At 43.9% G+C, this 20124-nt stretch overlaps 9 non-coding genes across 9 annotated transcripts; all 9 read right to left on the bottom strand.

The window, feature by feature from the left end:
• Window positions 1-362: 362 nt before the first annotated feature.
• On the bottom strand, window positions 363-444 carry trnas-aga (transfer RNA serine (anticodon AGA)). The gene has a single exon. It is a non-coding gene; the product is annotated as a tRNA-Ser (tRNA).
• Window positions 445-2347: 1903 nt separating this feature from the next.
• trnas-aga (transfer RNA serine (anticodon AGA)) lies at window positions 2348-2429 on the bottom strand. The gene has a single exon. It is a non-coding gene; the product is annotated as a tRNA-Ser (tRNA).
• A 1904-nt stretch (window positions 2430-4333) lies between these two features.
• Window positions 4334-4415, bottom strand: trnas-aga (transfer RNA serine (anticodon AGA)). Its single transcript has one exon. It is a non-coding gene; the product is annotated as a tRNA-Ser (tRNA).
• A 1908-nt stretch (window positions 4416-6323) lies between these two features.
• On the bottom strand, window positions 6324-6405 carry trnac-aca (transfer RNA cysteine (anticodon ACA)). Its single transcript has one exon. It is a non-coding gene; the product is annotated as a tRNA-Cys (tRNA).
• A 1878-nt stretch (window positions 6406-8283) lies between these two features.
• On the bottom strand, window positions 8284-8365 carry trnas-aga (transfer RNA serine (anticodon AGA)). The gene has a single exon. It is a non-coding gene; the product is annotated as a tRNA-Ser (tRNA).
• Window positions 8366-12211: 3846 nt separating this feature from the next.
• trnas-aga (transfer RNA serine (anticodon AGA)) lies at window positions 12212-12293 on the bottom strand. Its single transcript has one exon. It is a non-coding gene; the product is annotated as a tRNA-Ser (tRNA).
• Window positions 12294-14201: 1908 nt separating this feature from the next.
• Window positions 14202-14283, bottom strand: trnas-aga (transfer RNA serine (anticodon AGA)). Its single transcript has one exon. It is a non-coding gene; the product is annotated as a tRNA-Ser (tRNA).
• Window positions 14284-16190: 1907 nt separating this feature from the next.
• On the bottom strand, window positions 16191-16272 carry trnas-aga (transfer RNA serine (anticodon AGA)). The gene has a single exon. It is a non-coding gene; the product is annotated as a tRNA-Ser (tRNA).
• A 2239-nt stretch (window positions 16273-18511) lies between these two features.
• On the bottom strand, window positions 18512-18593 carry trnas-aga (transfer RNA serine (anticodon AGA)). Its single transcript has one exon. It is a non-coding gene; the product is annotated as a tRNA-Ser (tRNA).
• Between the last annotated feature and the right edge of the window lie 1531 nt (window positions 18594-20124).

Below are 20124 nucleotides of genomic sequence, written 5' to 3'. Positions count from 1 at the left end.
CCCTGGACAAAATTGAAAATTGGAATTGTTGCTCGCATGATTCAGGCTTTTACTTCTCCCCTGCCTAGTCAATAACGCTTGCCCATGGCCTAACTCTTCATCAGCAAGCTGTCTGTACATCTCCGTTCACTAATTAATGGCATATGTTCCATTCTTTAATTCTTATCCAGAAAGCGTTGTGAACTTTTCCAATCACTGAATAATAACACATGTCGAACTGTGTCCCGACTTTTCAAATAGAGCGCACTCTGTTGGGAAAAACAACTCGTCTTTTTGCAAAGTGTGGGATACCATTTCGCATCAGACACCATTCGTTCCAAAGAACGTGGTGAAACTTGAACCTGAATGAGAAGAAGAACATACGTAGTCGGCAGGGTTCGAACCTGCGCGTGGAAACCCCAATGGATTTCTAGTCCATCGCCTTAACCACTCGGCCACGACTACACGAGAGCAGATGCTGTTCGGTGATTTGACGCGGAAGGTATTTTTTTATTCGGTAGTAGCAGGCAGACACACATAATACAATTCTCAACATTATTGAGTTCGCAATAAATATTCTTTCATTCAGAACCTGACGAAATCCAAACCCGAGATGAGCCAATAGCTTTGTTAAGGTTGCTATAGGAAAGTTTTGATAGCACCGCTTTGTTGAATTAGGAAATGCCTTTGATTTGATTTAAAATCGAAATTTGCTGTTGGACTCTGTGCATTTTCTTTCATTATTTGTTGACAGGGCGATAATGCACCGACAGAAATCAAAATACAAACTGGAGTTAGTGCTGGATTCTGAAAATGCAGGTATTATCCTCAGGGTCCAGAAACATATGTGTTCAAGCAAATCCATTAAATTTCAACACACAAAAACAGAAACTTCAGGGAAAACTCAGCCGGTCTGGCATCATCAGTGGAGAGAGAAACGGAGTTAACGTTTCCACTCCGCATCAACTAAAGAGAGGATTTTACATTTATTATCAAATATCAGTTCGATACTCCCCTCGCTTCAGATCCAAAATGCCCAAATGTCACAAAAATATTCTGAACATTCTTCTAAATCCACGAACCAGTTCACATTCAGATGCAGAAATACTCCCTCCCACCTCCCTCGCTGCTGCCTGCCGATGGAAATGACCCGCCAGCAATCCAATGGCTTTCTCACCATATTCACAGCCAATCCCTTGCGGGCCTCCATTGCTGAACCGCCCTCCCTTTCGGTAGAAGATCAAACTTCACCTGCAACTCCTTCCTCCTCACTACATGTCCCGCTTCCGTGTGCATCAGATATATTCCACGCCCGCCAACATTTCCCCGATCCACGCTGCCCTTCCGAACGCGCCTTGCTAACCACCTTTGTCTTGAATGATATGACCTCCCCCCTCACTACCGCCTTCCATAACTTCCAAACCACGGACGGCGAGACGTTCCCATTTTGGTTCATTTCCACATACTCCTCAATCACTTTCTCCTCTTAATGCAAAAAATCTGGTCGGCCATCAAACCCACAATGACAAGTAATTGTTAACAATAAAGAAGAAACCTGAGTGCAATGGAGGGTAGATGGAGTTTGAAACTATGGTTATTTGAATTGCACCCGCGGACGTCTTTACAGTCACAAAGCAAGTTCGCGACTTGAGAGTCCTCATTTGATCGCCACAAGGCTAAATTGGCAATGCTAGGTAAGCGACCCCGGATCTAGTGCTTGGGAGACAGCCAACATTCCTGACTGACGGGTGAGTGAGGATTATTTCTCTCCATGCTGGTCTTGACTTGATCCCTCTTAGTTTCTAGTATTTATTCAACCATCTACAATCAATTTGCGATATACACTATCCAAAAAGCATTCACATTGTCTTAGTTTGGAGATAGCCATGATTTAGAGATGCCGGTGTTGGACTGTGGTGAGCACAGTACGATGTCTTACAACACCAGGTCAACGTCCAACAGGTTTGTTTCGAAACACTAGCTTTTCTGCATTCACCATAGCCAATCCCTGGTCAAAATTGAAAATTGGAATTGTTGCTCGCATGATTCAGGCTTTTACTTCTCCCCTCCCTAGTCAATAACGCTTGCCCATGGCCTAACTCTTCATCAGCAAGCTGTCTGTACATCTCCGTTCACTAATTAATGGCATATGTTCCATTCTTTAATTCTTATCCAGAAAGCGTTGTGAACTTTTCCAATCACTGAATAATAACACATGTCGAACTGTGTCCCGACTTTTCAAATAGAGCGCACTCTGTTGGGAAAAACAACTCGTCTTTTTGCAAAGTGTGGGATACCATTTCGCATCAGACACCATTCGTTCCAAAGAACGTGGTGAAACTTGAACCTGAATGAGAAAAAGAACATACGTAGTCGGCAGGGTTCGAACCTGCGCGTGGAAACCCCAATGGATTTCTAGTCCATTGCCTTAACCACTCGGCCACGACTACACGAGAGCAGATGCTGTTCGGTGATTTGACGCGGAAGGTATTTTTTTATTCGGTAGTAGCAGGCAGACACACATAATACAATTCTCAACATTATTGAGTTCGCAATAAATATTCTTTCATTCAGAACCTGACGAAATCCAAACCCGAGATGAGCCAATAGCTTTGTTAAGGTTGCTATAGGAAAGTTTTGATAGCACCGCTTTGTTGAATTAGGAAATGCCATTTGATTTGATTTAAAATCGCAATTTGCTGTTGGACTCTGTGCATTTTCTTTCATTATTTGTTGACAGGGCGATAATGCACCGACAGAAATCAAAATACAAACTGGAGTTAGTGCTGGATTCTGAAAATGCAGGTCTTATCCTCAGGGTCCAGAAACATATGTGTTCAAGCAAATCCATTAAATTTCAACACACAAAAACAGAAACTTCAGGGAAAACTCAGCCGGTCTGGCATCATCAGTGGAGAGAGAAACGGAGTTAACGTTTCCACTCCGCATCAACTAAAGAGAGGATTTTACATTTATTATCAAATATCAGTTCGATACTCCCCTCGCTTCAGATCCAAAATGCCCAAATGTCACAAAAATATTCTGAACATTCTTCTAAATCCACGAACCAGTTCACATTCAGATGCAGAAATACTCCCTCCCACCTCCCTCGCTGCTGCCTGCCGATGGAAATGACCCGCCAGCAATCCAATGGCTTTCTCACCATATTCACAGCCAATCCCTTGCGGGCCTCCATTGCTGAACCGCCCTCCCTTTCGATAGAAGATCAAACTTCACCTGCAACTCCTTCCTCCTCACTACATGTCCCGCTTCCGTGTGCATCAGATATATTCCACGCCCGCCAACATTTCCCCGATCCACGCTGCCCTTCCGAACGCGCCTTGCTAACCACCTTTGTCTTGAATGATATGACCTCCCCCCTCACTACCGCCTTCCATAACTTCCAAACCACGGACGGCGAGACGTTCCCATTTTGGTTCATTTCCACATACTCCTCAATCACTTTCTCCTCTTAATGCAAAAAATCTGGTCGGCCATCAAACCCACAATGACAAGTAATTGTTAACAATAAAGAAGAAACCTGAGTGCAATGGAGGGTAGATGGAGTTTGAAACTATGGTTATTTGAATTGCACCCGCGGACGTCTTTACAGTCACAAAGCAAGTTCGCGACTTGAGAGTCCACATTTGATCGCCACAAGGCTAAATTGGCAATGCTAGGTAAGCGACCCCGGATCTAGTGCTTGGGAGACAGCCAACATTCCTGACTGACGGGTGAGTGAGGATTATTTCTCTCCATGCTGGTCTTGACCTGATCCCTGTTAGTTTCTAGTATTTATTCAACCATCTACAATCAATTTGCGATATACACTATCCAAAAAGCATTCACATTGTCTTAGTTTGGAGATAGCCATGATTTAGAGATGCCGGTGTTGGACTGTGGTGAGCACAGTATGATGTCTTACAACACCAGGTCAACGTCCAACAGGTTTGTTTCGAAACACTAGCTTTTCTGCATTCACCATAGCCAATCCCTGGACAAAATTGAAAATTGGAATTGTTGCTCGCATGATTCAGGCTTTTACTTCTCCCCTCCCTAGTCAATAACGCTTGCCCATGGCCTAACTCTTCATCAGCAAGCTGTCTGTACATCTCCGTTCACTAATTAATGGCATATGTTCCATTCTTTAATTCTTATCCAGAAAGCGTTGTGAACTTTTCCAATCACTGAATAATAACACATGTCGAACTGTGTCCCGACTTTTCAAATAGAGCGCACTCTGTTGGGAAAAACAACTCGTCTTTTTGCAAAGTGTGGGATACCATTTCGCATCAGACACCATTCGTTCCAAAAAACATGGTGACACTTGAACCTGAATGCGAAAAAGAGCATACGTAGTCGGCAGGGTTCGAACCTGTGCGGGGAGACCCCAATGGATTTCTAGTCCATCGCCTTAACCACTCGGCCACGACTACATGAGCGCAAAAGCTGCTTCGGTGATTTGACGCGGAAGGTATTTTTTTATTCGTTCGGAGCAGGCAGACACACATAATACAATTCTGAACATTATTGTGTTCATAATAAGTATTCTTTCATTCAGAACCTTGACGAAATCCAAACCCGAGATGAGCCAATAGCTTTGTTAAGGTTGCTATAGGAAAGTTTTGATAGTACCTCTTTGTTGAATTAGGAAATGCCATTTGATTTGATTTAAATTCGCAATTTGCTGTTGGACTCTGTGCATTTTCTTTCTGTATTTGTTGACAGTGCGATAATGCACCGACAGAAATCACAGTACAAACTGGAGTTAGTGCTGGATTCTGAAAATGCAGGAATTATCCTCAGGGTCCAGAAACATATGGGTTGAAGCAAATCCATTAAATTTCAACACACAAAAACAGAAACTTCAGGGAAAACTCAGCCGGTCTGGCATCATCAGTGGAGAGAGAAACGGAGTTAACGTTTCCACTCCGCATCAACTAAAGAGAGGATTTTACATTTATTATCAAATATCAGTTCGATACTCCCCTCGCTTCGGATTCAAAATGCCCAAATGTCACAAAAATATTCTGAACATTCTTCTAAATCCACGAACCAGTTCACATTCAGATGCAGAAATACACCCTCCCACCTCCCTCGCTGCTGCCTGCCGATGGAAATGACCCGTCAGCAATCCAATGGCTTGCTCACCATACTCACAGACAATCCCTTGCGGGCCTCCATTGCTGAACCGCCCTCCCTTTCGATAGAAGATCAAACTTCACCTGCAACTCCTTCCTCCTCACTACATGTCCCGCTTCCGTGTGCATCAGATATATTCCATCGCCCGCCAACATTTCCTCGATCCACGCTGCCCTTCCTAACGCGCCTCGCTACCTACCTTTGTCTTGAATGAAATGACCTCCCCCCTCACTACCGCCTTCCATACCTTCCAAACCACGGACGGCGAGACGTTCCCATTTTGGTTCATTTCCACATACTCCTCAATCACTTTCTCCTCTTAATGCAAAAAACGGGTCTGCCATCAAACCCACAATGGCAAGTAATTGTTAACAATAAAGAAGAAACCTGAGTGCAATGGAGGGTAGATGGAGTTTGAAACTATGGTTATTTGAATTGCAACCGCGGACGTCTTTACAGTCACAAAGCAAGTTCGCGACTTGAGAGTCCTCATTTGATCGCCACAAGGTTAAATTGGCAATGCTCGGTAAGCGACCCCGGATCTAGTGCTTGGGAGACAGCCAACATTCCTGACTGACGGGTGAGTGAGGATTATTTCTCTCCATGCTGGTCTTGACTTGTTCCCTCTTAGTTTCTAGTATTTATTCAACCATCTACAATCAATTTGCGATATACACTATCCAAAAAGCATTCGCATTGTCTTAGTTTGGAGATAGCCATGATTTAGAGATGCCGGTGTTGGACTGTGGTGAGCACAGTACGATGTCTTACAACACCAGGTTAACGTCCAACAGGTATGTTTCGAAACACTAGCATTTCTGCATTCACCATAGCCAATCCCTGGACAAAATCGAAAATTGGAATTGTTGCTCGCATGATTCAGGCATTTTACTTCTCCCCTCCCTGGTCAACAACGCTTGCCTATGGCCTAAGTCTTCATCAGAAAGCTGAATGTACATCTCCGTTCACTAATTAATAGCATATGTTCCATTGTAAAATTCTTATCCAGATAGCGCTGTGTACTTTTCCAATCACTGAATAATAACACATGTTGAACTGTGTCCCGACTTTTCAAATAGAGCGCACGCTGTTGGGAAAAAACAACTCGTCTTTTTGCAAAGTGTGGAATACCATTTCGCATCAGACACCATTCGTTCCAAAGAACGTGGTGAAACTTGAACCTGAATGAGAAAAAGAACATACGTAGTCGGCAGGGTTCGAACCTGCGCGGGGACACCCCAATGGATTTGTAGTCCATCGCCTTAACCACTCGGCCACGACTACACGAGCTCAAAAGCAGCTTCGGTGTCATTTGACGCGGAAGGTATTTTTTTATTCGGCAGGAGTAGGCAGAAACACATCATTCAATTCTGAACATTATTGAGTTCACAATAAATATTCTTTCATTCAGAACCTGACGAAATCCAAACCCGAGATGAGCCAATAGCTTTGTTAAGGTTGCTATAGGAAAGCTTTGATAGCACCACTTTGTTGAATTAGGAAATGTCATTTGATTTGATTTAAATTCGCAATTTGCTGTTGGACTCGGTGCATTTTCTTTCTGTATTTTTTGACAGGGCGATAATGCACCGAAAGAAATCACAATACAAACTGGAGTTAGTGCTGGATTCTGAAAATGCAGGAATTATCCTCAGGGTCCAGAAACATATGGGTTAAAGCAAATCCATTAAATTTCAACACACAAAAACAGAAACTTCAGGGAAAACTCAGCCGGTCTGGCATCATCAGTGGAGAGAGAAACGGAGTTAACGTTTCCACTCCGCATCAACTAAAGGGAGGATTTTACATTTATTATCAAATATAAGTTCGATACTCCCCGCGCTTCAGATCCAAAATGCCCAAATGTCACAAAAATATTATCAACATTCTTCTAAATCCACGAACCAGTTCACATTCAGATGCAGAAATACTCCCTCCCACCTCCATCGCTGCTGCCTGCCGATGGAAATGACCAGCCAGCCATCCAATGGCTTGTTCACCATACTCATAGCCAATCCCTTGCGGGCCTCCATTGCTGAACCGCCCTCCCTTTCGATAGAAGATCAAACTTCACCTGCAACTCCTTCCTCCTCACTAAATGTGCCGCTTCCGTGTGCATCAGATATATTCCATCGCCCGCCAACATCTCCCTGATCCACGCTGCCATTCCTCACGCGCCTCGCTAACCACCTTTGTCTTGAATGAAATGACCTCCCCCCTCACTACCGCCTTCCAAACCTTCCAAACCACGGACGGCGAGACGTTCGCATTTTGGTTCATTTCCACATACTCCTCAATCACTTTCTCCACTTAATGCAAAAAATTGGGTCTGCCATCAAACCCACAATGGCAAGTAATTGTTAACAATAAAGAAGAAACCTGAGTTCAATGGAAGGTAGATGGAGTTTGAAACTATGGTTATTTGAATTGCACCCGCGGACGTTCGCGACTTGAGAGTCCTCATTTGATCGCCACAAGGTTAAATTGGCAATGCTCGGTAAGCGAACCCGGATCTGGTGCTTGGGAGACAGCCAACATTTCTGACTGACGGGTGAGTGAGGTTTATTTCTCTCCATGCTTGTTCCCTCTTAGTTTCTAGTATTTATTCAACCATCTACAATCAATTTGCGATATACACTATCCAAAAAAGCATTCACATTGTCTTAGTTTGGAGATAGCCATGATTTAGAGATGCCGGTGTTGGACTGTGGTGAGCACAGTACGATGTCTTACAACACCAGGTCAACGTCCAACAGGTTTGTTTCGAAACACTAGCTTTTCTGCATTCACCGTCGCCAATCCCTGGACAAAATTGAAAATTGGAATTGTTGCTCGCATGATTCAGGCTTTTACTTCTCCCCTCCCTCGTCAATAACGCTTGCCCATGGCCTAACTCTTCATCAGCAAGCTGTCTGTACATCTCCGTTCACTAATTAATGGCATATGTTCCATTGTATAATTCTTATCCAGAAAGCGTTCTGAACTTTTCCAATCACTGAATAATAACACATGTCGAACTGTGTCCCGACTTTTCAAATAGAGCGCACTCTGTTGGGAAAAACAACTGGTCTTTTTGCAAAGTGTGGGATGCCATTTCGCATCAGACACCATTCGTTCCAAAGAACGTGGTGAAACTTGAACCTGAATGAGAAAAAGAACATACGTAGTCGGCAGAGCTTGAAACAGCGCGTGGAAGCCCCAATGGATTTCTAGTCCATTGCCTTAACCACTCGGCCACGACTACACGAGAGCAGATGCTGTTCGGTGATTTGACGCGGAAGGTATTTTTTTATTCGGTAGGAGCAGGCAGACACACATAATACAATTCTCAACATTATTGAGTTCGCAATAAATATTCTTTCATTCAGAACCTGACGAAATCCAAACCCGAGATGAGCCAATAGCTTTGTTAAGGTTGCTATAGGAAAGTTTTGATAGCACCGCTTTGTTGAATTAGGAAATGCCATTTGATTTGATTTAAAATCGCAATTTGCTGTTGGACTCTGTGCATTGTCTTTCATTATTTGTTGACAGGGCGATAATGCACCGACAGAAATCAAAATACAAACTGGAGTTAGTGCTGGATTCTGAAAATGCAGGTATTATCCTCAGGGTCCAGAAACATATGTGTTCAAGCAAATCCATTAAATTTCAACACACAAAAACAGAAACTTCAGGGAAAACTCAGCCAGTCTGGCATCATCAGTGGAGAGAGAAACGGAGTTAACGTTTCCACTCCGCATCAACTAAAGAGAGGATTTTACATTTATTATCAAATATCAGTTCGATACTCCCCTCGCTTCAGATCAAAAATGCCCAAATGTCACAAAAATATTCTGAACATTCTTCTAAATCCACGAACCAGTTCACATTCAGATGCAGAAATACTCCCTCCCACCTCCCTCGCTGCTGCCTGCCGATGGAAATGACCCGCCAGCAATCCAATGGCTTTCTCACCATATTCACAGCCAATCCCTTGCGGGCCTCCATTGCTGAACCGCCCTCCCTTTCGATAGAAGATCAAACTTCACCGGCAACTCCTTCCTCCTCACTACATGTCCCTCTTCCGTGTGCATCAGATATATTCCATCGCCCGCCAACATCTCCCCGATCAACGCTGCCCTCCCTCCCGCGCCTCGCTACCTACCTTTGCCTTGAATGAAATTACCTCCCCTCACTCCCGCCTTCCATACCTTGCAAACCACGGACGGCGAGACGTTCCCATTTTGGTTCATTTCCACATACTCCTCAATCACTTTCCCCATCTTAATGCAAAAAATCGGGTCTGCCATCAAACCCACAATGGCAAGTCATTGTGAACAATAAAGATTAAGCCTGAGTTCAATGGAAGGTAGGTGGAGTTTGAAACTATGGTTATTTGAATTGCACCCACGGACGTCTTTCGAGTCACAAAGCAACGTTCGCGACTTGATAGTTCTCATTTGATCGCCCTAAGGTTAAATTGGCAATGCTCGGTAACAGAACCCGGATCCAGTGCTTGGGAGACAGCCAATATTCCTGACTGACGGGTGAGTGAGGATTATTTCTCTCCATGCTGGTCTTGACTTGTTCCCTCTTAATTTCTAGTATTTATTCAACCATCTACAATAAAATTGCGATATTCACTATCCAAAAAGCATTCGCATTGTCTTAGATTGGAGATAGCCATGATTTGGAGATGCCGGTGCTGGACTGTGGTGAGCACAGTAAGATGTCTTACAACACCAGGTTAACGTCCAACAGGTTTGTTTCGAAAAACTAGCTTTTCTACATTCACCATAGCCAATCCCTGGACAAAATTGAAAATTGGAATTGTCGCTCGCATGATTCAGGCATTTTACTTCTCCCCTCCCTGGTCAATAACGCTTGCCCATGGCCTAACTCTTCATCAGCAAGCTGTCTTTACATCTCCGTTCACTAATTAATAGCATATGTTCCATTGTCAAATTCTTATCCATAAAGCGCTGTGTACTTTTCCAATCACTGAATAATAACACATGTTGAACTGTGTCCTGACTTTTCAAATAGAAAAACAACTCGTCTTTTTGCAAAGTGTGGGATACCATTTCGCATCAGACACCATTCGTTCCAAAGAACGTGGTGAAACTTGAACCTGAATGAGAAAAAGAACATACGTAGTCGGCAGGGTTTGAACCTCCGCGGGGAAACCCAAATGGTTGTCTAGCCCATCGCCTTTACCACTCGGCCACGACTACATGAGCGCAAAAGCTGCTTCGGTGATTTGACGCGGAAGGTATTTTTTTATTCGGTAGGAGAATGCAGACACACATAATACAATTCTGAACATTATTGTGTTAATAATAAATATTCTTTCATTCAGAACCTGACGAAATCCAAACGCGAAATGAGCCAATAGCTTTGTTAAGGTTGCTATAGGAAAGTTTTGATAGCACCACTTTGCTGAATTAGGAAATGCCATTTGATTTGATTTAAATTCGCAATTTGCTGTTGGACTCTGTGCATTTTCTTTCTGTATTTGTTGACAGGGCGATAATGCACCGACAGATATCACAATACAACTGGAGTTAGTGCTGGATTCTGAAAATGCAGGAATTATCCTCAGGGTCCTGAAGCATATGGGTGAAAGCAAACCCATTAAATTTCAACACACAAAAACAGAAACTTCAGGGGAAACTCAGCCGGTCTGGCATCATCAGTGGAGAGAGAAACGGAGTTAACGTTTCCACTCCGCATCAACTAAAGGGAGGATTTTACATTTATTATCAAATATAAGTTCGATACTCCCCGCGCTTCAGATCCAAAATGCCCAAATGTCACAAAAATATTATCAACATTCTTCTAAATCCACGAACCAGTTCACATTCAGATGCAGAAATACTCCCTTCCACCTCCATCGCTGCTGCCTGCCGATGGAAATGACCAGCCAGCCATCCAATGGCTTGTTCACCATACTCATAGCCAATCCCTTGCGGGCCTCCATTGCTGAACAGCCCTCCCTTTCGATAGAAGATCAAACTTCACCTGCAACTCCTTCCTCCTCACTAAATGTGCCGCTTCCGTGTGCATCAGATATATTCCATCGCCCGCCAACATCTCCCTGATCCACGCTGCCATTCCTAACGCGCCTCGCTAACCACCTTTGTCTTGAATGAAATGACCTCCCCCCTCACTACCGCCTTCCATACCTTCCAAACCACGGACGGCGAGACGTTCCCATTTTGGTTCATTTCCACATACTCCTCAATCACTTTCTCCTCTTAATGCAAAAAATTGGGTCTGCCATCAAACCCACAATGGCAAGTCATTGTTAACAATAAAGAAGAAACCTGAGTTCAATGGAAGGTAGATGGAGTTTGAAACTATGGTTATTTGAATTGCACCCGCGGACGTTCGCGACTTGAGAGTCCTCATTTGATCGCCACAAGGTTAAATTGGCAATGCTCGGTAAGCGAACCCGGATCTCGTGCATGGGAGACAGCCAACATTCCTGACTGACGGGTGAGTAAGGCTTATTTCTCTCCATGCTTGTTCCCTCTTAGTTTCTAGTATTTATTCAACCATCTACAATCAATTTGCGATATACACTATCCAAAAATCATTCACATTGTCTTAGTTTGGAGATAGCCATGATTTAGAGATGCCGGTGTTGGACTGTGGTGAGCACAGTACGATGTCTGACAACACCAGGTTAACGTCCAACAGGTATGTTTCGAACCACTAGCTTTTCTGCATTCACCATAGCCATTCCCTGGACAAAATCGAAAATTGGAATAGTTGCTCGCATGATTCAGGCTTTTACTTCTCCCCTCCCTAGTCAATAACGCTTGCCCATGGCCTAACTCTTCATCAGCAAGCTGAATGTACATCTCCGTTCATTAATTAATGGCATATGTTCCATTGTATAATTCTTATCCAGAAAGCGTTGTGAACTTTTCCAATCACTGAATAATAACACATGTTGAACTGTGTCCCGACTTTTCAAATAGAGCGCACTCTGTTGGGAAAAACAACTCGTCTTTTTGCAAAGTGTGGGATACCATTTCGCATCAGACACCATTCGTTCCAAAGAACGTGGTGAAACTTGAACCTGAATGCGAAAAAGAACATACGTAGTCGGCAGGGCTCGAACCTGCGCGGGGAGACCCCAATGGATTTCTAGTCCATCGCCTTAACCACTCGGCCACGACTACACGAGCTCAAAAGCTGCTTCGGTGTCATTTGACGCGGAAGGTATTTTTTTATTCGGTAGGAGTAGGCAGAAACACATCATTCAATTCTGAACATTATTGAGTTCACAATAAATATTCTTTCATTCAGAACCTGACGAAATCCAAACCCGAGATGAGCCAATAGCTTTGTTAAGGTTGCTATAGGAAAGCTTTGATAGCACCACTTTGTTGAATTAGGAAATGTCATTTGATTTGATTTAAATTCGCAATTTGCTGTTGGACTCGGTGCATTTTCTTTCTGTATTTGTTGACAGGGCGATAATGCACCGAAAGAAATCACAATACAAACTGGAGTTAGTGCTGGATTCTGAAAATGCAGGAATTATCCTCAGGGTCCAGAAACATATGGGTTAAAGCAAATCCATTAAATTTCAACACACAAAAACAGAAACTTCAGGGAAAACTCAGCCGGTCTGGCATCATCAGTGGAGAGAGAAACGGAGTTAACGTTTCCACTCCGCATCAACTAAAGGGAGGAGTTTACATTTATTATCAAATATAAGTTCGATACTCCCCTCGCTTCAGATCCAAAGTGCCCAAATGCCACAAAAATATTCTCAACATTCTTCTAAATCCACGAACCAGTTCACATTCAGATGCAGAAATACTCCCTCCCACCTCCCTCGCTGCTGCCTGCCGATGGAAATGACCCGTCAGCAATCCAATGGCTTGCTCACCATACTCATAGCCAATCCCTTGCGGGCCTCCATTGCTGAACCGCCCTCCCTTTCGATAGAAGATCAAACTTCACCTGCAACTCCTTCCTCCTCACTACATGTCCCGCTTCCGTGTGCATCAGATATATTCCACGCCCGCCAACATTTCCCCGATCCACGCTGCCCTTCCTAACGCGCCTCGCTAACGACCTTTGTCTTGAATGATATGACCTCCCCCCTCACTACCGCCTTCCATAACTTCCAAACCACGGACGGCGAGACGTTCCCATTTTGGTTCATTTCCACATACTCCTCAATCACTTTCTCCTCTTAATGCAAAAAATCGGGTCGGCCATCAAACCCACAATGGCAAGTAATTGTTAACAATAAAGAAGAAACCTGAGTGCAATGGAGGGTAGATGGAGTTTGAAACTATGGTTATTTGAATTGCAACCGCGGACGTCTTTACAGTCACAAAGCAAGTTCGCGACTTGAGAGTCCTCATTTGATCGCCACAAGGTTAAATTGGCAATGCTCGGTAAGCGACCCCGGATCTAGTGCTTGGGAGACAGCCAACATTCCTGACTGACGGGTGAGTGAGGATTATTTCTCTCCATGCTGGTCTTGACTTGTTCCCTCTTAGTTTCTAGTATTTATTCAACCATCTACAATCAATTTGCGATATGCATTATCCAAAAAGCATTCGCATTGTCTTAGTTTGGAGATAGCCATGATTTAGAGATGCCGGTGTTGGACTGTGGTGAGCACAGTACGATGTCTTACAACACCAGGTGAACGTCCAACAGGTATGTTTCGAAACACTAGCTTTTCTGCATTCACGATAGCCAATCCCTGGACAAAATCGAAAATTGGAATTGTTGCTCGCATGATTCAGGCATTTTACTTCTCCCCTCCCTGGTCAACAACGCTTGCCCATGGCCTAAGTCTTCATCAGAAAGCTGAATGAACATCTCCGTTCACTAATTAATAGCATGTGTTCCATTGTAAAATTCTTATCCAGATAGCGCTGTGTACTTTTCCAATCACTGAATAATAACACATGTTGAACTGTGTCCCGACTTTTCAAATAGAGCGCACTCTGTTGGGAAAAACAACTCGTCTTTTTGCAAAGTGTGGGATACCATTTCGCATCAGACACCATTCGTTCCAAAGAACATGGTGAAACTTGAAACTGAATGCGAAAAAGGACATACGTAGTCGGCAGGGTTCGAACCTGCGAGGGGAGACCCCAATGGATTTCTAGTGCATCGCCTTAACCACTCGGCCACGACAACACGAGCTCAAACGCTGCTTCGGTGTCATTTGACGCGGAAGGTATTTTTTTATTCGGTAGGAGTAGGCAGAAACACATCATTCAATTCTGAACATTATTGAGTTCACAATAAATATTCTTTCATTCAGAACCTGACGAAATCCAAACCCGAGATGAGCCAATAGCTTTGTTAAGGTTGCTATAGGAAAGCTTTGATAGCACCACTTTGTTGAATTAGGAAATGTCATTTGATTTGATTTAAATTCGCAATTTGCTGTTGGACTCGGTGCATTTTCTTTCTGTATTTGTTGACAAGGCGATAATGCACCGAAAGAAATCACAATACAAACTGGAGTTAGTGCTGGATTCTGAAAATGCAGGAATTATCCTCAGGGTCCAGAAACATATGGGTTAAAGCAAATCCATTAAATTTCAACACACAAAAACAGAAACTTCAGGGAAAACTCAGCCGGTCTGGCATCATCAGTGGAGAGAGAAACGGAGTTAACGTTTCCACTCCGCATCAACTAAAGGGAGGAGTTTACATTTATTATCATTTATAAGTTCGATACTCCCCTCGCTTCAGATCCAAAGTGCCCAAATGCCACAAAAATATTCTCAACATTCTTCTAAATCCACGAACCAGTTCACATTCAGATGCAGAAATACTCCCTCCCACCTCCCTCGCTGCTGCCTGCCGATGGAAATGACCCGTCAGCAATCCAATGGCTTGCTCACCATACTCATAGCCAATCCCTTGCGGGCCTCCATTGCTGAACCGCCCTCCCTTTCGATAGAAGATCAAACTTCACCTGCAACTCCTTCCTCCTCACTACATGTCCCGCTTCCGTGTGCATCAGATATATTCCACGCCCGCCAACATTTCCCCGATCCACGCTGCCCTTCCTAACGCGCCTCGCTAACCACCTTTGTCTTGAATGATATGACCTCCCCCCTCACTACCGCCTTCCATAACTTCCAAACCACGGACGGCGAGACGTTCCCATTTTGGTTCATTTCCACATACTCCTCAATCACTTTCTCCTCTTAATGCAAAAAACCGGGTCGGCCATCAAACCCACAATGGCAAGTAATTGTTAACAATAAAGAAGAAACCTGAGTGCAATGGAGGGTAGATGGAGTTTGAAACTATGGTTATTTGAATTGCAACCGCGGACATCTTTACAGTCACAAAGCAAGTTCGCGACTTGAGAGTCCTCATTTGATCGCCACAAGGTTAAATTGGCAATGCTCGATAAGCGACCCCGGATCTAGTGCTTGGGAGACAGCCAACATTCCTGACTGACGGGTGAGTGAGGATTATTTCTCTCCATGCTGGTCTTGACTTATTCCCTCTTAGTTTCTAGTATTTATTCAACCATCTACAATCAATTTGCGATATACACTATCCAAAAAGCATTCGCATTGTCTCAGTTTGGAGATAGCCATGATTTAGAGATGCCGGTGTTGGACTGTGGTGAGCACAGTACGATGTCTTACAACACCAGGTGAACGTCCAACAGGTATGTTTCGAAACACTAGCTTTTCTGCATTCACCATCGCCAATCCCTGGACAAAATTGAAAATTGGAATTGTTGCTCGCATGATTCAGGCTTTTACTTCTCCCCTGCCTAGTCAATAACGCTTGCCCATGGCCTAACTCTTCATCAGCAAGCTGTCTGTACATCTCCGTTCACTAATTAATGGCATATGTTCCATTGTATAATTCTTATCCAGAAAGCGTTGTGAACTTTTCCAATCACTGAATAATAACACATGTCGAACTGTGTCCCGCCTTTTCAAATAGAGCGCACTCTGTTGGGAAAAACAACTGGTCTTTTTGCAAAGTGTGGGATACCATTTCGCATCAGACACCATTCGTTCCAAAGAACGTGGTGAAACTTGAACCTGAATGAGAAAAAGAACATACGTAGTCGGCAGGGTTCGAACCTGCGCGTGGAAACCCCAATGGATTTCTAGTCCATTGCCTTAACCACTCGGCCACGACTACACGAGATCCGATGCTGTTCGGTGATTTGACGCGGAAGGTATTTTTTTTTTCGGTAGGAGCAGGCAGACACACATAATACAATTCTCAACATTATTGAGTTCGCAATAAATATTCTTTCATTCAGAACCTGACGAAATCCAAACCCGAGATGAGCCAATAGCTTTGTTAAGGTTGCTATAGGAAAGTTTTGATAGCACCGCTTTGTTGAATTAGGAAATGCCATTTGATTTGATTTAAAATCGCAATTTGCTGTTGGACTCTGTGCATTATCTTTCATTATTTGTTGACAGGGCGATAATGCACCGACAGGAATCAAAATACAAACTGGAGTTAGTGCTGGATTCTGAAAATGCAGGTATTATCCTCAGGGTCCAGAAACATATGTGTTAAAGCAAATCCATTAAATTTCAATACACAAAAACAGAAACTTCAGGGAAAACTCAACCGGTCTGGCATCATCAGTGGAGAGAGAAACGGAGTTAACGTTTCCACTCCGCATCAACTAAAGAGAGGATTTTACATTTATTATCAAATATCAGTTCGATACTCCCCTCGGTTCAGATCCAAAATGCCCAAATGTCACAAAAATATTCTGAACATTCTTCTAAATCAACGAACCAGTTCACAATCAGATGCAGAAATACTCCCTCCCACCTCCCTCGCTGCTGCCTGCCGATGGAAATGACCCGCCAGCAATCCAATGGCTTTCTCACCATATTCATAGCCAATCCCTTGCGGGCCTCCATTGCTGAACCGCCCTCCCTTTCGATAGAAGATCAAACTTCACCGGCAACTCCTTCCCCCTCACTACATGTCCCGCTTCCGTGTGCATCAGATATATTCCACGCCCGCCAACATTTCCCCGATCCACGCTGCCCTTCCGAACGCGCCTTGCTAACCACCTTTGTCTTGAATGATATGACCTCCCCCCTCACTACCGCCTTCCATAACTTCCAAACCACGGACGGCGAGACGTTCCCATTTTGGTTCATTTCCACATACTCCTCAATCACTTTCTCCTCTTAATGCAAAAAATCGGGTCGGCCATCAAACCCACAATGGCAAGTAATTGTTAACAATAAAGAAGAAACCTGAGTGCAATGGAGGGTAGATGGAGTTTGAAACTATGGTTATTTGAATTGCACCCGCGGACGTCTTTACAGTCACAAAGCAAGTTCGCGACATGAGAGTCCTCATTTGATGGCCACAAGGCTAAATTGGCAATGCTAGGTAAGCGACCCCGGATCTAGTGCTTGGGGGACAGCCAACATTCCTGACTGACGGGTGAGTGAGGATTATTTCTCTCCATGCTGGTCTTGACTTGATAGTCAGAGGCTTTTCCCCAGGGTAGAGGGGTCAATTACTAGGGGGCATAGGTTTAAGGTGAGAGGGGCAAAGTTTAGAGTAGATGTACGAGGCAAGTTTTTTACGCAGAGGGTTGTGGGTGCCTGGAACTCACTACCGGAGGAGGTAGTGGAGGCAGGGACGATAGGGACATTTAAGGGGCATCTTGACAAATATATGAATAGGATGGGAATAGAAGGATACGGACCCAGGAAGTGTAGAAGATTGTAGTTTAGTCGGGCAGTATGGTCGGCACGGGCTTGGAGGGCCGAAGGGCCTGTTCCTGTGCTGTACATTTCTTTGTTCTTTGTTCTTTGTTCTCTCAGTTTCTAGTATTTATTCAACCATCTACAATCAATTTGCGATATATACTATCCAAAAAGCATTCGCATTGTCTTAGTTTGGAGATAGCCATGATTTAGAGATGCCGGTGTTGGACTGTGGTGAGCACAGTACGATGTCTTACAACACCAGGTCAACGTCCAACAGGTTTGTTTCGAAACACTAGCTTTTCTGCATTCACCATCGCCAATCCCTGGACAAAATTGAAAATTGGAATTGTTGCTCGCATGATTCAGGCTTTTACTTCTCCCCTGCCTAGTCAATAACGCTTGCCCATGGCCTAACTCTTCATCAGCAAGCTGTCTGTACATCTCCGTTCACTAATTAATGGCATATGTTCCATTGTATAATTCTTATCCAGAAAGCGTTGTGAACTTTTCCAATCACTGAATAATAACACATGTCGAACTGTGTCCCGCCTTTTCAAATAGAGCGCACTCTGTTGGGAAAAACAACTGGTCTTTTTGCAAAGTGTGGGATACCATTTCGCATCAGACACCATTCGTTCCAAAGAACGTGGTGAAACTTGAACCTGAATGAGAAAATGAACATACGTAGTCGGCAGGGTTCGAACCTGCGCGTGGCAACCCCAATGGATTTCTAGTCCATTGCCTTAACCACTCGGCCACGACTACACGAGATCCGATGCTGTTCGGTGATTTGACGCGGAAGGTATTTTTTTATTCGGTAGGAGCAGGCAGACACACATAATACAATTCTCAACATTATTGAGTTCGCAATAAATATTCTTTCATTCAGAACCTGACGAAATCCAAACCCGAGATGAGCCAATAGCTTTGTTAAGGTTGCTATAGGAAAGTTTTGATAGCACCGCTTTGTTGAATTAGGAAATGTCATTTGATTTGATTTAAATTCGCAATTTGCTGTTGGACTCGGTGCATTTTCTTTCTGTATTTGTTGACAAGGCGATAATGCACCGAAAGAAATCACAATACAAACTGGAGTTAGTGCTGGATTCTGAAAATGCAGGAATTATCCTCAGGGTCCAGAAACATATGGGTTAAAGCAAATCCATTAAATTTCAACACACAAAAACAGAAACTTCAGGGAAAACTCAGCCGGTCTGGCATCATCAGTGGAGAGAGAAACGGAGTTAACGTTTCCACTCCGCATCAACTAAAGGGAGGAGTTTACATTTATTATCATTTATAAGTTCGATACTCCCCTCGCTTCAGATCCAAAGTGCCCAAATGCCACAAAAATATTCTCAACATTCTTCTAAATCCACGAACCAGTTCACATTCAGATGCAGAAATACTCCCTCCCACCTCCCTCGCTGCTGCCTGCCGATGGAAATGACCCGTCAGCAATCCAATGGCTTGCTCACCATACTCATAGCCAATCCCTTGCGGGCCTCCATTGCTGAACCGCCCTCCCTTTCGATAGAAGATCAAACTTCACCTGCAACTCCTTCCTCCTCACTACATGTCCCGCTTCCGTGTGCATCAGATATATTCCACGCCCGCCAACATTTCCCCGATCCACGCTGCCCTTCCTAACGCGCCTCGCTAACCACCTTTGTCTTGAATGATATGACCTCCCCCCTCACTCCCGCCTTCCATACCTTGCAAACCACGGACGGCGAGACGTTCCCATTTTGGTTCATTTCCACATACTCCTCAATCACTTTCCCCATCTTAATGCAAAAAATCGGGTCTGCCATCAAACCCACAATGGCAACTCATTGTGAACAATAAAGAAGAAGCCTGAGTTCAATGGAAGGTAGGTGGAGTTTGAAACTATGGTTATTTGAATTGCACCCACGGACGTCTTTAGAGTAACAAAGCAACGTTCGCGACTTGAGAGTCCTCATTTGATCGCCCTAAGGTTAAATTGGCAATGCTCGGTAACAGAACCCGGATCCAGTGCTTGGGAGACAGCCAATATTCCTGACTGACGGGTGAGTGAGGATTATTTCTCTCCATGCTGGTCTTGACTTGTTCCCTCTTAATTTCTAGTATTTATTCAACCATCTACAATATATTTGTGATATACACTATCCAAAAAGCATTCACATTGTATTAGTTTTGAGATAGTCATGATTTGGAGATGCCGGTGTTGGACTGTGGTGAGCACAGTAAGATGTCTTCCAACACCAGGTTAATGTCCAACAGGTTTGTTTCGAAACACTGGCTTTTCTGCATT

The sequence above is a fragment of the Scyliorhinus torazame genome, chromosome 4 (assembly GCF_047496885.1).
Source record: "Scyliorhinus torazame isolate Kashiwa2021f chromosome 4, sScyTor2.1, whole genome shotgun sequence".
Lineage (NCBI taxonomy): Eukaryota > Metazoa > Chordata > Chondrichthyes > Carcharhiniformes > Scyliorhinidae > Scyliorhinus > Scyliorhinus torazame.
Note: the sequence above shows the minus strand (reverse complement) of the source record. Positions and strands in the feature narration are given on the sequence as shown.